Source organism: Equus asinus, chromosome 7 (assembly GCF_041296235.1).
Source record: "Equus asinus isolate D_3611 breed Donkey chromosome 7, EquAss-T2T_v2, whole genome shotgun sequence".
Classification (NCBI taxonomy): domain Eukaryota; kingdom Metazoa; phylum Chordata; class Mammalia; order Perissodactyla; family Equidae; genus Equus; species Equus asinus.
In genome coordinates this window covers 33,219,388-33,235,399 of record NC_091796.1, presented here as the reverse complement: position 1 = coordinate 33,235,399, position 16,012 = coordinate 33,219,388, and the positions used below count along the sequence as shown (strand labels likewise).

Sequence of the window (16,012 nt, the reverse complement as noted above, 5' to 3'; positions counted from 1 at the left end):
ATCTACACCACTTGTTGGTGGCCATGCTGTGGCAGCAACCCACATACAAAATAGAGGAAGATTGGCACAGACGTTAGCTCAGGGTGAATCTTCCTCAGCAAAAAATTAATTAATTAAATAAAATTTAAAAAGATTGAATATTTAAAAACAAATCACATATTTTATTCTATCTGATTCTTTTAGTTTCCTAAATATGTAGTGGAGATCAATCCTCCATAACTACAGTCATGCACGGCATCATGATGTTTCAGTCAACAGCAAACTGCATATAGGATGGTGGTCCCCTAAGATTAGTACCATATAGCCTAGATGTGTAGTACACTATACCATCCAGGTTTGGTGTAAGACATTATGTGATGTTCGCACAGCAACAAAATCACCTAATGACACAGTTCTCGAAATGTACCTCCATCGTTAAGTGATGCATGACTGTATAGGCATGTTGTTTGCTGTGTGTAAAAATCCATTCTCTTCTCTTATGCGATTAACTCTAATTTTCATTATAAAATACAGCACGGTAATCATCTTCTCCAGGAAGACTTCAGAGATGCCCCACTTGCAATACGCTCTACCACAGCCCTTCTTGTGTGGGATCATAATCCTTGATTTAATTTTCAGTCTCCATCATGATGATGCAAAATCCTTGATTGCAGGAACTAAAACTTATATAATCACTAAATCTTCAACACATTGGTATTCAGTAAATGTTTATTGGTTGCATAAACTTTGAGTGACATCTCAGACTTGACTCAATCTCCTATGAGTTGGGTACAGTGATCTCCTGGTTTGAAATTTTGTGAAAATGGTGATCCAGTTTCATAAATTTGACAGTCGTAGACATTGAATTTGAGGTCTAGTAGAGAGCCCAATGCATATTTATGAGGGCAACTTACCTCCAGAAGGCTTTTCTTTCTCTATTTTGTTCTACAGACACTTCACAAAATATTTCTTATGAATGATGGAGAAAAAACAGAAGCTTGGACACAGGGCCTGCTTTGTATAAAGGCATGCTTCACTTGGTAATTTATTTTTCTTAAATTTCTCCTTAATCCTGTTTCAATATGCTAATCTCCCTTGTTTCTTCATCAGGCCTGCTTTAGAATTGTTTTATATACAACAGCCTCCCACTCTGGAGAAGTGACTAAGCTTTAATGGTGTCTAAGTTCCCCTTGCATCAATTTATTCAAAGACACAAAAATATGGGAATGAAATAGTCCATAAACATAAAATACATTATTAAATGGCATTATTGTCATTGTTATTATTCTCCCATCAAACAAGGAGATGAAGAGCTGAATTGCACACCATATGGTAATTGCTTGGAAGATAACCACAACTTACGGTCACACCTTCAGCATCCAACGACATTGTTTGCTGCATTTCAGGTGCCAGTGTGGCAGAGGGCCAGCCCAGGAAAGATGAACTGGCAGAGAGAGAATGACAGACATTAGGCGTAAGTACTTTTCATGTCAAGCCTTTGGCATGTTCATTGTCGAAAAAATCTGTTCTCAGAAATGCCTTCCAAAATATGCAAGTTATGCTATGAAGGCATATGATAACTTCTGCCATCCAGGGATATGTTAATATGGACCATCCTGGGATATGCCAAATCATAGCTAAGATAACGGGTGATTCCAGATGTCTGTCCAATCCTCTTCCTACTGCCCAAGGGAAATTCAGAAATTAAAAAAATCAAAGTTTATATGGAATTTTTCAATGAGCAATGACTTTCTCTACCAGTAGTCAATTTCAAAGGAGAAAAAAACAAGTTGAACCTTTACATTTTAGTATGTACAAACTTCCATTTTTAGGGTCTGTATTTAAATCATAGATTGAATTCTTTCCCTTCCCAACAGTAACAGGGTAACAGCATCAGTAACAGTATTAAGGATATTGAAGGTGAGATTCCTACTTCAGATGGCTTTTAAAATACCTTAGTTTGAATAGCATTGTTCAATTTACTAAATGTTATTTCACACATTATGTTAATCATTTCCCATTTTCTTTCCAGATACAGCATCTCAAGGAAAGAGACAAATGACTTTCTCAAAGTCACTCAACTGTATTTTAATAAGGATTTCAATCTGTTTCCTGTTTTCAAGTCAAACCATCTCTAGCAACTTTGGCTACGTTAATGAACTATCATTTATTATCATTTTCTTCTGGGAACCAGTTTGGTAGCTTCAATATTATTAGATTTGGGAATCTAACAAATGGTATGCTCTTTATAAATTATAAAATATATTTATGGGCTCATGCTATATCTGCTTGATTTAACAAATGATAAGGATGATTCTTCCATATTTAGAAAGTGAAAAGATTTAACTCTATAAAAACGCTCAAAGCGTAAAACATGCCTATAACACAACTATTTCTCCAGAAGATATTTTTGACTTAGCTTATGTGCCTGCCTTAAGAAAATCAGCAAATCAAGCTCTCTTCTCTACAGTGAGCTAGACTTTCAAGATGTATTAGAACCTTAAATGTAGAAATACTCTTGGGATCTGTTCAGAACAGTAGAAATTTCAATCCAAAAGCACAGCTGAATATTCACGGAGCATTTTTATTTATCCAAACTTGTCCTTGGAAAACACAATTTTGGAATGATCACCATAATATCTTGGGCAGCAAAATTATCTTATATATAAACATTTTGCTTCTGTCATAGCTGTTTTTGTGTTATATGTACACACAAATGTACATGGGAATACGCATATATGAGATTCAAAACACATTTAGAGCTTTAATTGTATTTTATGAATATTATACTATATCCTCGCTAAAAAAGCTTTCCTAATGAAGAAAGGAACAAGAAGGTATCACTATACTAAAGGCATTTATTTACCTTCTACTGTGAACTAAGCCCTAGCCTGGGCACTGTGGTTGTTAGGAAAAAACCGAAAAGTATTTCTTAAGGACTGTGCACTTTGGCAGGGAGAACCAAGGAATACGTATAAGAAATACAACACAGGAGTATGTGCTGGATAAGGCACTATAGGATCAAGCTCTAACCCTCATTGTGATTGTATTTGGAGACAGGGCCTATAAATTGGTAATTACAGTTAAGTCAAGTCATAAGGGTGGGGTTCTGATAAGATAGGATTGGTGGCCTTATAAGGAGAGAGGCCAGGGAGCTCTCTCGTGCTTCTTCTCTCTGCCATGTAAGGACACAGTGAGAAGGCAGCTGTCTGCAAACAAGGAAAAGAGCACTTACCAGTATCCGAACCAGCCAGCACCTCGATTTGGACTTGCCAACCTCCAGAACTGTGAGAAAATACATCTCTGCTGTTTAAAACCCCCAGCCTATGGTATTTTGCTATGGCAGTCCTAGCCAACTAAAGCAGGCTTTATCACTGAGAAAATCACTCATTGACTAAACTCTCCTTTGCTTACTCCACTCCAGCCATATTGACCCCTTGATTTTTCTCATATTTGCCAGCCGGACTCATGCCACATGTCTTTGGTGTTGCTGTATCCTCCTTAAATAGCATGGCTCACTCCCTCACCTTCTTCGAGTCCTTTTGAAACTGGCACCTTCTTAGTGAAGACTTCATTCAACACCTTAAATTGCAGGCCCCTTCAAAACCCCCTCTCCATTTTTCCTGTTTTTGTCCTTTACATTTATATTCAGCTTACGTACTGTATATTTTACTTGTTAATTTCAACTTTTTTTCTCTCTCCTCATTGGAATGAAAGTAACGTGATAGCAAAGGTTATTAACTGTTTTTTTAATTGCTATATCCTCAGTACTTGTCACAGTATATGTACCCAATAAATAGAAATCATGTTAAATATAAAGTTCTCATAGAGCTTATAAAATTACAAGGGAAAAGAAGAGGTTAATAAAGGTTGGAAACCAATTGCAAAGGAGCCAATGGGATGTTACAGTATATAATTCATTCTCTGATTCAGCAATCAGTTCTTGAGCATATACTATATAACTGCTACTGGGATTACTGACCTTTAGAAACTCATAGTCGCAAAAGAAAGAGAGAAAAATGGGATGAGAAAAAGGTGGAAGAGAGAAAGAACAGAAAAATAATGAAAGGAGAATGAATGCTTGGTAGATAATATCTTCTCATTCACTAGAGTTATAAAAGTCAATTAAAAGATCATCCCTTGCTGTTATTGTTTTCTTTTCAAAACCATATTAAAGAATATATGTTGTGTGTGGATAGAATGCCAAAGGAAAGGGAAAAAGGGAAAGGATGAAAAAGAAAATTATTTTTGTATCACTTACCAAGTTTAGATTTACTTCTTGATATGTATGCAAAATCATAGCTAAAATTGCAGCAAATGATGTTAGGAGAAGGGGGAGGGAATAGAAAACCCTAAATTATGTACATAAGTAAACAGTCAAAATGACTAGCCAAAATTAATATAAAAAGACTATAGAAACCAAGAGCAAATTGAACATCTGGTATATCAAGTCAATAACTATGTTCTCACCCAAATGCATCCCAGGAAAGACAACTTCCAGAGTGGGAATTAAGGTCATGAAGTGGATGCTCTCAAAATTTCATTTCATTCACTTTGGAAAGGATAAACTAAGATTAGCATAAACAGATTTAACATACCATATACTCTCCTTCTTGACATATATTTGTTATTATTCTTTCAATCCTTGTCCTTTTGGAAATAGAAAGCTTTATGGAGATATAGTAGGAAGAAAAGCTGCTTAATGGGGCACACTACAGCAAACATTATTGATCAATTTTGTTTTACTTGTAAGAATGATTGAATGAGCAAGTAATTGAGATGTCATTTTGTAGCTTGAACATTTTATTTTCTAGAATGTGTGTTTTCTCCGAGAGAATTTATTTGAGAGAAAATAAAGAGCCAGAGATGATGTATTGAACGGGAAAAACATACCATTTGACAAGAAGATTTGTCTAGGTCACCCTCTTGATTTCACGGCACCATTTTGTATTATTAGTGGTGAAATTTTGCCAGCTCAAGGCTAAAGCAAAGAGTCTCTTCCAGCGTCTCCCATTTTCCCTTCCTTCCTAAATATTTTATTCTATTCCATCAAACCACTTCTTTCTGCCTCTCCTGGTGCTTTGTAACTTCTTCCTCACAACTTGCTCTAATGAAAAATTTAATAAACTCATTTGTATTGTGGTGTAAATAATTGGTGAGATTTACTTTAAGTGTGGACATTGTCTGCCTACATCTTATTCACCTGCAAAAACACATGCAAGCATCCTCAAACAGCTATGTATTTCAAGAGAGGTAAAGAAGATGAAAGAATGATGCTTAGCAGTAGGCAAAGTTTATCAGGGAGGAGATCTGCATTCAGGCGTTGACTCTCCTTTACCAGCTGTGAATCCTTGGGAAAACCAAGGATTTGTAACTTCTCTGAAGCTCAGTTTCTTCATCTAACAAAGGGTAATAGCGTATTACCATCAGGTAAAATGTATTGTTTAAATAAAATCTATATTTTTGTAATCTATAAAGCAGTATGTCGTAGGGAGCTGTTATCACATAAAAAAAGCATTAACTACTTGTTTTGTCACGTATCAATGCTCAAAACCAACCATCAACATTATGTGTCCAGAAATGATACTGGATATCAATTATTTCCTGTAGGTTAACAGTGTGAAACTAGGGCAAGAGAGAATCATTGCCATAAGAATTCAAGGGATTGAAATAGTTTTCTTGGATGAAGTTCCTTATCAGTAAAGACTTCGCTTAATCAATGGAAAAGGACTTCAATTTGCAGAAAGATATAATTGAGAATATTTTCATAAAAAATAAGAGCATGTGGGTTTCTTTAGGGTTGGGACATATTTGTATAAGAGTCATTTTGGAAAATGTGGAGAGGAACAATGCACCTTAGAAGGATTTGAATCCAATTTATAGATTTTAATTTTATCCTATAAGCAAGAGAATCCTCTTGACAAGAGTAATGACATAAGGTACATAAGCTGGTTTAAATAGACAGAGACTAAAAGAACCAGGGAATCCAGTGTGGAAGCTAATTTAATTTCCCAAGGATGCAATAATAATAGATTCAATTTAATAAGACGTAGAAACATGGGGAGTCAGGTTTGTAGACAGAGAACAGGAGCAATGAAAATGGAAGAGAAACTTGATTAGATATACATTGAATTAAAAAAATGAGAGGTCTGAATGAGAGTGATGAAGCAATAGTAACTCTAAATTTAGCACTCTTAGTACCCATGGTATAAGTCTTGTATTTTGATTCTTCATTATGTAGATAACAATAGTGAAGTTCAGAAAGTCTAAACAATTTGCCTGGGTAGCAGGACAACAATTTTAGGTAGGTTTTCCACTTTTCAGCTTATGATTTTTTACATTTCCACAACAACAAAAAATTCAATCCTGGAATAGTAGGAATAGAGAACCACTTTCAACTGAGGTAGGGTCATACAAGGACATTGTTAATGAGTTTATATTACACAGGCTTATTTTGATGTGAAAGAATATTTAAGTGGAAATTGTCCACAAGCAGATAGAAATAAGAGATTAAAACTCAGAAGAGAGATTAGCAATAAGAATATGTAATTGAGCTTAATTTAAATAGGCTTTGGATCCCAACCCTCAAAATATTCTCACTGGCATTTAAGGAAATTATGAAATTGATCATGATAATGTAAGAGGAAGGTGGAATACTATTGCTGGAAAGTTCCTGCCTCCCTTAAAACCATTCAGTGTCTTCCCACTACTCATAAAATAAAATTCAAATTTGTTAAAATAACTAAAAGCCTATCTATTATCTAGCCCTTTCCTATCATTCTAGGTTTATCTCTTACCACTCTCTTATCCCCGCTCTATGATCTAAACATAGGAAAGTATTGCATACATGCCCAGCATGGTGGATAAAGGACAAATTTCTGGAGGTACTGTCTGAATTTTGACTGATATGTGGAGTGACCTGGGAAGAGTTGTTGGGAGTAGGATGAAGATAAGGAAAATAGCTTCCATACAAAAGAAGGATCAGAGGCAAAATCAAAGGACATGAGAATGTCCTGTTCAAGGAAATTCTAGAGACTCAATATGACTACTAGTCTCAAGCGAAAGATGGGCGGTGATAGGCATAAGAAAGATCATGAAGGTCATGAAGGTGCATCATGAACCATTTTCAAATGATTTGTATTTCTCCCAAAGAACATCAAACCCACAGAGATTATGTCATATGTTTCTTTGGGCTCTATTCCAAATCTAGCATTTTGCTGTCCACAAAATACTTATTAAATGTTTATTGTCAATTTTGAGTGGAAAAACATAGATTATTTTAAGGTTCCACAATTTCTAATTCTTTCAACAATTTAAAGAATCACATATTCAAAACACCATGATTTTGATGATTTGATGATCTATTCTGCTTGGGGTCTAGTATGGACATCATGTCCTTATGAATCATGTATTCCATTTTCAAGGTGTTCTATTCCCAAGAGAACCATCCCACATTGATCGCTACCACATTTTTAATGGATATTTTTATAATCATCTCAAGTAATTAAAAATTGTATTCCTAGGTGATGTTTATATGTTTTAGTTCTTCCCTAGGCTACGAACTTCTCAAAATCTTTCTCTGGTTTTTATGTTCTTTCATCTTTTTTTGCACAGTGCTTGGAAGATAGTGGGAATTGAATAAGTGTGTGTTGAATAAGAGAATTTAAGAAACTATGTGATCTCTTTCTGGAATAATGGTAGAGCCAATAAGTGGTATATGAGAGAAAAAAAATGATCAACTAAATAAACATTAAAGAAACATTTATTGATGACATATCTTGCACTCAGTCTTGTACAAGTCACTGAGCACATTAAACACAATATCACAACATCACAGGCCTCTATTAGCTTAACATTTAGTGAAAACTAATGAAGAAATTTAAGAATACTGTGAGGATATTGGGTGAGATGTTAGTTACCATAAATTACTGGGGAAACTTAAGTGAAAAAATTAAATAATAATCAAAGAGTGAAAACATTAAAAGGAATACAGCTGCTCAGCCTGAGAAGGAGATTGTACTCATGGGAATTTATATGGAAATAGTTTTTCAATAGAAGCTTAAACAAGACGAAACTATCTAAAATTTAATAATTTCATATATTTTCAATCAAACTGAAAGAAAAATAAATAATTATCAGGAAATGTGATAGATTATTTTCAAAAATAACTTCTTGGAAGTCCCTGAACTCCAATTTTTCTCCCCACGAGTCTGCAGAAATATGTTCAGCTTTCTTGACCACTCAGCTGTACATTTAGGAATTAAAAAAATGACTGGAGTGAAAAGGCAATGCCAGAAGCTGGCCTCACCTTTCTAGGTTTTACTTTTCTCCAAGTTATTGGATCCCCAAATTGTTGCTTTTTGGATATTCCCTATGTTTTCCTACAGATTTATTCTTAATATTTTTTCAACATTTCTGGTTGTTCTCAATTAGGAATCATAGGAATCATAGTTCAAAACATCTAGTCTGCTACTGCTGGAAGAGATACTCCTCAATGACATTTTTAAGCCCTTGAATTTCATAGAATTCTCGTGCTAATAGTTCCAGGGACCAGACTCAATGCCTCAGGATAAGGGCATCCTACCTTTGGGATAAAAGAATCAGTTAGTGGCTCTAAGAGAAAACTAATTATCTGCAGACAGAATCTTCCCCAAGAGTTTATTCGGAATCATAATTTACTTTCACAGCCGTTGTCAGTGAGTAGTAATTCTATTTAGATTTCCATCAGTCTCTATCTTTAATTCTGTTTTTGCCAGAAAAATCTTTTGAAATCCAAACTCCTAAACCCTCTCTAAATTCCAGGAAGCAAAACTGGACTGGAGCAAATGTTTTGTCTTCAATGCCCTGATAGCTCAGGGTTCTAACGCCATGCCTTTGGCTCCATGTTTATATCCTCAGGCACGCTTGTTCCATCTCCTGAGTGTCCAGGACATTTTAGTGCCCATATTTTTCACCCGTAGATTCCATGTTCTTGAATTTCTTGAATTTCTTCCTTTCTTTCTCTAAAAACTGTTCCATCACCTAGTAATTTGGGGGTTTGATTTGCTTTTCTTATGAGTGACTATTGTACAAAGTGCAGGATGACTAGCATCCTTGACTTCTGGGGGCTAAACAACAGTAGAAATTTTCAGACATTCTTTATAGTAGATATTTTGAAATTGTCTACCCTTCTAACTTGAAATGCAGGTGTATTTTAAGATGATGTAGTGTTGAAGGTGGGGATTAGATACAGTTAATTAGACTTTCTAAAATGCATGGCTTTTTAACTGGGATTGCATATTTGCTTAAGTTTCTCAAAGTAATAATGTCTCTAAACTCAATAAAATGAAAGGAGAAAATTAAAATTTCAAAGTTCTTTTTCAGTGTTACAGTTATATTATACACTGTTAATTCCAGCACTTGTACAACAGCTTTTAGACAATCTCAAGTATAAAATGACCTTTCTTAATAGGAAGAAAAGGTGATGCACCATTGCTAAGGCCAACTTCTTGAAGCATGGATGACTAGTGATCTATGCTAGCAAGATATGCTGGGCTTGCAAATATTATTCTAGCCTTTCTTTATTCGTTTACATTTTCATTTATAAATGTATACAATTTGCTTGGTAGAGCAGATCAAAGAGTGTTTCTTGGCCAAATTCACATCTGTTTAAAAATAGATCCAGTTTCCCAGGAATTTAGTTGAGGTCAGATGAAGTACTAGATTGGTTTAAAGTAGTGATCAAAAGAAATAAATAAATTTAACAAGTAGGTATATCCATTCAGCTTGATGTCCAATTTGTTATACATTATGGTTATATGAACAGGAAAGTAATAATTTAAAGACTCCAATATGTACTACTGGCCAAAATGGATAAAAGACTCAGCAGAAAAAAAGATTTGCTATATCAGCAATATTTTGTTTCCTTTCTCTGTACTGAAAACAGCTCAGTGCTCGTTGGTATAAAGTGAAAAAAGGCCTTGAAAAATATATTCCAACTTCAAGAACAACTAAAGATTTAAAATTTAGCCACACAGTAAGTAGAATGTAAGTCGCTTTATTAAAACCAACAAAGAAACAGGTATTTAAAAGGTTTAGTTATTATTGGCAATGTAAGGAAGTAATTGGGGAAAGGAAAGGATACCCTTTTTCTCAATGGCAATCATAAAAGAAGTTGCTCATATAGGTGGATACAATTGAAATTTGCCAATCTACACTTAGAAATTAATAATGAAATTTATACTGAGTTCATCACGAACCTCACTATGTTTTTAAGGTAGAGCTTGCTAAACAGCATTTGCTATTTTTGTGCAGGGCATGGAAACATTGTTAAAAGTATTCACGATTGCACATTAATGCTTATGTATGGAGGTAGGAGAGACTGTTTATCCTTTCATTGCTATATTATTTTGAATTTTGACTAACTCTTCCTTGACAACATTACTTCAAGCTGCAGTTAGTATGTTTACCTCTAGCAAAGTCACTCTGCTTCTCGTTCCCCTACTGAATTTGTTGCTCTGCTCTTTGGTAGAATAGAGAACTAGATTGCAAATTTGTTATGTATGTGTGTGATATTATAGTAAGTAGTCTGAATCACAACATGGTCTGAGGCTAATCTTCTATGAAAAGAAATGAGTGTGCACACTTTGTGATATTTACTTTAGATGCTTATAGACTTTAGGTTGAGTTTCTGATTTTTAGAGGGTGCAGTTTATGAGAGAAGAGACATTTGGAAAAGTGGAGAAGGGAGATTTTCCTTTCTAGTGATAGTAGACTAGTAATTCATGCCAATATTCCAGCTGACTACAGCTAGTAATACTGGACAAAATTCAAATGTATATGATGTGTGTATGTTGATGGTGTGTCTGTAAATCAAAAAGCACCAGAGAGCTAACAAAATTGTGAGAAATTCTCAAATTAGTACCAGAGAAGAATGGAAGCACACAAGAAATTTGACTTCAGCATTTGTGTCTGCTTTTCATGTAAAGAAATGTAGCTTCCAGAGATGGAACCTGGGAGGGAGAAGAGCACTTTTGACAGCCCAGAGAAGCTAGGGATATGAATATGCTTAGAGGGAAATTTATAGCCATAAATTTATGGCTATAATCAGTAATCTATAATACTTTTAAAATTCTTGGTTCACATGTAGCTAACAAGAATCAGAACACAACTTTCACAAGTTAAAAATATGACTCCAATACAGATAGACCGTATACATGTCAAAGATTTCTTAAGTCACTAATGAGGAAACCAGCAAGCTGATAAAGCTGATCCTAAGAGCATTTGAGAAACTGGATGTTCTAGATAATTTTTAAAATAAATATTAGAAATAAAATTGCCAGATTAAATACAAAATTGGTTAATGTTCTACAAGGCAATAATCATTAAAGTTCTCTTTTCTGTTAGACAGAACCTGCAAGTAAATACATAGCATCAAAATGTGTCCGCTTTAATTAAATGGTTAAAAGCAATGTGAAAGGCAGGTACATTTTCCTAGAGAATTAAATAATCCTTATCTGAACATGATAAATTACGCCCCCAGAATGACATCAAAAGTACAAGTTCTTTTCTTTTTTGCCTTATATTCAAGCTTTGTATGACTTTTCTCAACACAAGTATTTACAAAAGTTAAAGTGCTATAGCAGAGGCAACAAAGAGAGCATAATCCTGCCTCCAGGCATTTTTCAATGTAGTTTGTAAGCAAGACAAGAATCAAGCACAGAACAACACAAATTGTTTTAATTAATGCAATGCATATTCAATAGTTAAATAAATTCTTCAGCTGCAGTGAAAAAAAGCAGGGGATTTCTAGCAGACCATCAGTGAGAGAGAATTTTCAATTTGTCACAATTCTATATAGATGAATCAATGAGATCTCAAATCAATATGTTCAAATCTTAAAACCACCTTCCCCTGCAAAGTTCTCTTACATTTCTACCATAGAGTCTGTCCCTTGGGATTGAAACTCTTGAACCTTAATTGATAGGGAAACTATATAATTAATTCTTATATACCTAGGACAGTTCCCAGATTAGAGCAGGTGCTTTGTATATGTTAACATAATTATTAATCTTTTACATATGACACTTTTGTATTCTTATCTTTTGACCTCCACACATTGTAAGTTTCCTATATAGCTGGTCTCTCTTACCGTGGGTCAGGCACTATTCTGACTTACATGTGTGGGTTTCCTTAATCTTCCCAACAGCCCTATCAGGTTGGTGGCATTTTTCACTCCATATTACAGATGATGAAGCTTGGGTTCACTGTAGTTAAGAAATTTGATCAAAGTTATCTACATTATAAGGGGCAAAACCAGAACTTACCTCAGGTATTCCTACTCCTATGATTTAATCATTTTTTATATGAACTTGAATTCATCACATGGCAGATGGAATAAAATGGATAGAGATTGGAATTTATTTGATTTTTGTTTGTTTCCAGTATTCTAGGTAGAAAACATACATACGGCTTAAACAAGGATGGTAGCTGCATGCAAAGGCAAAGAAAATGGAACAGGGAAATCTTAAACATGTCTTCAAGAAGATGAAATTCAGAAAACAGACTCTGGGAATCCTTGACTAGCAGAAGTCTGTCTGTCCCGCTCAGCTGGAGGTTTCAGAAGAGTTTATGTAAGAAAAGATACTCCAGATAAATAAACATTCTAATCTTAGCCTGAATATTTGTTATGGACTGAATGCTTGTGCACCCCTCCCCCCCAGTTCATGTGCTGAAGTCCTAATCCTGAATTTGCTGGTTTTCAGAGGTAGAGCCTTTGGGAAGTAATTAGGTCATGAGGGTGGAACCTCATGAATAGGATTAATGCCCTTATAAGGAAACTCGAGAGAGCTCTCTTGCCCTCTTTCTGCCATGTGAGGGTACAAGGAGAAGACGGCCACCTTCACTCCAGAAGAGAGTTCAGAAGCTAACCATGCTGGCACCCCAATCTCAGACTTCTAGCCTCCAAAACTGTGAGAAATCAATTTTTTTGTTTATAAGCCCCCAGTCTATGGTACTTTGTTATATTAGCCCAAACTAAGACAATCTTGGCTGGTAATTCTGTTTTAAAGTCCAAGCAAGATAACTGTAGTTACCTAACTAACAAAGAGCTAACTTTAAAGATAAACCATCTATGTGGTAAATAGAGAGCAAGAAAAAGAAAAAGAATTCCAAGGGTACCCAGCCTTTCTCCCTAAAACCAAGTCAACACTTAAGGTGTCAAATCTATGCCTCTTTCTCCTGGACCCCAACATGGGCCTGCTAGGAGTTCTAAAGTGGAACTTGGCTCTGGGTCTATATTAACATAGCAGCTACATAGAAAAGACCCCAAAGAAGAGGAAAATAAAAATATTAAAGGAGAACATAATCCTAGATGAGGAAATTTCCCAGAACTACCTTTTTTACTGAAATCACTATCATCAGCCTTTGGGCCCATAGTGTTTTCCTTAGAAGTCTTATGGTTTTGACCTGTTTGAAAGAGAACAGTGAATTCAGGGATTGCCATTAAAGTTAGATGTCGTCACTATCACTACATAACAAAGAGGTCCAAAAATAACTAATGTAAAAACACCATTTTACTATACTCAAAAATTCTGTAAAGAATTCAGGCAGGGCTCAGTGCAGCCAGCTTATCTGTGCTCAATGGTAGGATGATTCAATGGCTGGGGGCTTGAATCGTTTGGCTGTGTCCTTACTCATAAATCTGGTGGTTGATACTGGCTGCCAGCAGGGATCTCGGCTGTGCTGAAAGTTGGAACTCCTGTGTGGGACCTCTCTATATAACTTCTCAATGGGCCTGGTCACAGCAATGGTGGCTGGGTTCCAAGAGTGAGAATCCCAAAAGAGCAAGGGAAAAGCATGTTCCATTTACCCATGTGCTAAGGCCATAATTTGAAGCTAAGAAATATAGGTGTTTGATTGATCAATTGACACAGAGCATCAGTTTCACTTCCTCCCTATTCTATTTGTTAAAGCAGTCACAGAACTCAGCCCAGGATCAAAGAAACGGGTCATAGGTCCCATCACTGAATGGGAGGAACATCAAGGTCACAAGGTCAAGTAAAAACAGTATTTGAGATATCGGATATTATTGTAGACAATATGCTGCAAGTTTGTAGGTATGGAGAATAAGGAATCAGTCAATGCACTCTAATGTTGTGAGTCTTGATGTCTATGTATCCCTCTAAGGAGGGAGAGAGCTGCTAATTCTCAGTTATCTCTCTAAAATATTGAGCAAATTCTAAAAGTGATGATTAATTTAACTCAAGCTAGAAAAATTTTTTAGTGTTACATTGGCTTTAGTATTCGGCCACAAGTTAGCATATGGCTTAGAGGCTATTGGTTCTTCTTCTTCATACTCGAAGTGTTCTGAATTTGAAGGATGCTCAAGAGTAAAGCAGGCAGAGATGGAACAAATCCAGGGAGAAGGAGCAGCCAGTGTAGAATCTTGGGGTAAGAAACAAAGAGGAGAGCAGGAAAGAGTCAAGGAAAGAAGGCCAGTGTGAGTGAGCACAAAGAATGAGAGGTTATGCGTAGGGCAGCTGAACTCAGAAAGTTACCCAGGAGCCAGGGTTGCAGCCTTGATTAATGATAAAAGGCTTTATCCTAAAGTCACTGGAAAGCCACTGGACTATGTGTACAGGGTGGGTGACATAGTACGTAATGATTAATTCTGGAAAAGAATAGATAATAGATGAGAGGTAGAAAAGACAGTGTGGAAACAGCCCAGTTAAAGTGTGTTTGTAATGGTCTAAGTGAGAAATTATGGCAACCTGGACTTAGGCAGTTACTGGGAAGGTCAAGGGAGGTGGAGATATTTAAAGCTACTTTAGATAAATTGATCCTTCTGGGCTTAAGAGGACAGGGGAAGTTTCTGTGTGGATATGGAAATTGAGCTGAATCTTGAGAAACAGTTGAAATCAAGTGCATGGTTGGGGGTCGGTAAGAAAATATCAAGTAAGGAAAATAGCTTATGGAAACACATGCACTTTGGAAGGTGCTAAGACCACATTCTGGACCAATAAATAGAAGTGCTTGATTGTGTTCATGTGACTTGAAAGGGCTTGAACATTAACTTAAATAGACTAAGACACGCCGTGAATAATAGCCTAAAAATATTCTGACACAAACTTGGTTCAAAGTCTCCAAAGAGAGTATTCTATTCTGTGTAATACCACAGCAATTAAGATTTGGGTTCTAGAATTAAGTAGAACAGACTTTAATTCCACCTATATTATTTACCAGATATATAACCTCAGAGAGATTACACAATCTCCCTAATATATATATATCTTAAATGTAAGATTTTTAATCTTTAAAAATAAAGAAAATAATAATGCTATTCCACAGAATTGTTTGGAAGATTAAATGAGATAATGCTTACTTAATATAGTATCTGGTATGTAGTCCATGCTCATAAATGTTAATTATTGCTATTGTTACTATGAGCACACTTACTGCTATTGCTTACCTTAAACCATTTACTTTGGGAGTTCATAAAAGGCAGGAATAATAGCTCATTAGTGTCATCAGACATGGCTTTTGCAGGAGGTAGAGTTTGAACTGAGCACAATGCAATGAGCTTGGTGGTTGCATTGCTACCCAGTAGGCATCAAATGTACTGCAGGCAGCAGCAGATGATCTGTCCTGTCTGACAGTACCCCAGTGCCGCCATATCTATGAGCCATACTAAGACAACTTTATTTCTTGGCATTTCCCTTCCCTCCCCCAGGTTTTCTCAGTGTACCATATGGACCTAGTAAGTCTTGTGATCATTAATTCAATTCCATAAATACTTATTAAATATCAGTGCCCCTGGCACCATGGGGAAATAAGAACTAAAGTCCTCATCCCTGTCTTCCAGGAACTATGATCACATTTATTCATGTTTAAAAAGAAACCACTAAAAAATAATAAAATATAGAAAAGTAGGGATAACATTCAGTGGAACACCAGGAAGGGAAATGCAGTGATGTGAAAATATCGGGTATGTCCAGTGAATGGCTAGCAGTTTTGTACCCCTGAATCATAAGATTCATATAGGAAAATAGAGGGA

The 16,012-nt window shown here is 35.7% G+C and overlaps 1 long non-coding RNA gene across 1 annotated transcript; it reads left to right on the top strand.

The window, feature by feature from the left end:
- The first annotated feature begins 905 nt into the window (after positions 1-905).
- LOC139045767 (uncharacterized) lies at positions 906-5,067 on the top strand. Its single transcript, XR_011504856.1, has 3 exons — positions 906-1,019; positions 1,386-1,453; positions 2,012-5,067. It is a non-coding gene; the product is annotated as an uncharacterized lncRNA (long non-coding RNA).
- Positions 5,068-16,012: the final 10,945 nt, after the last annotated feature.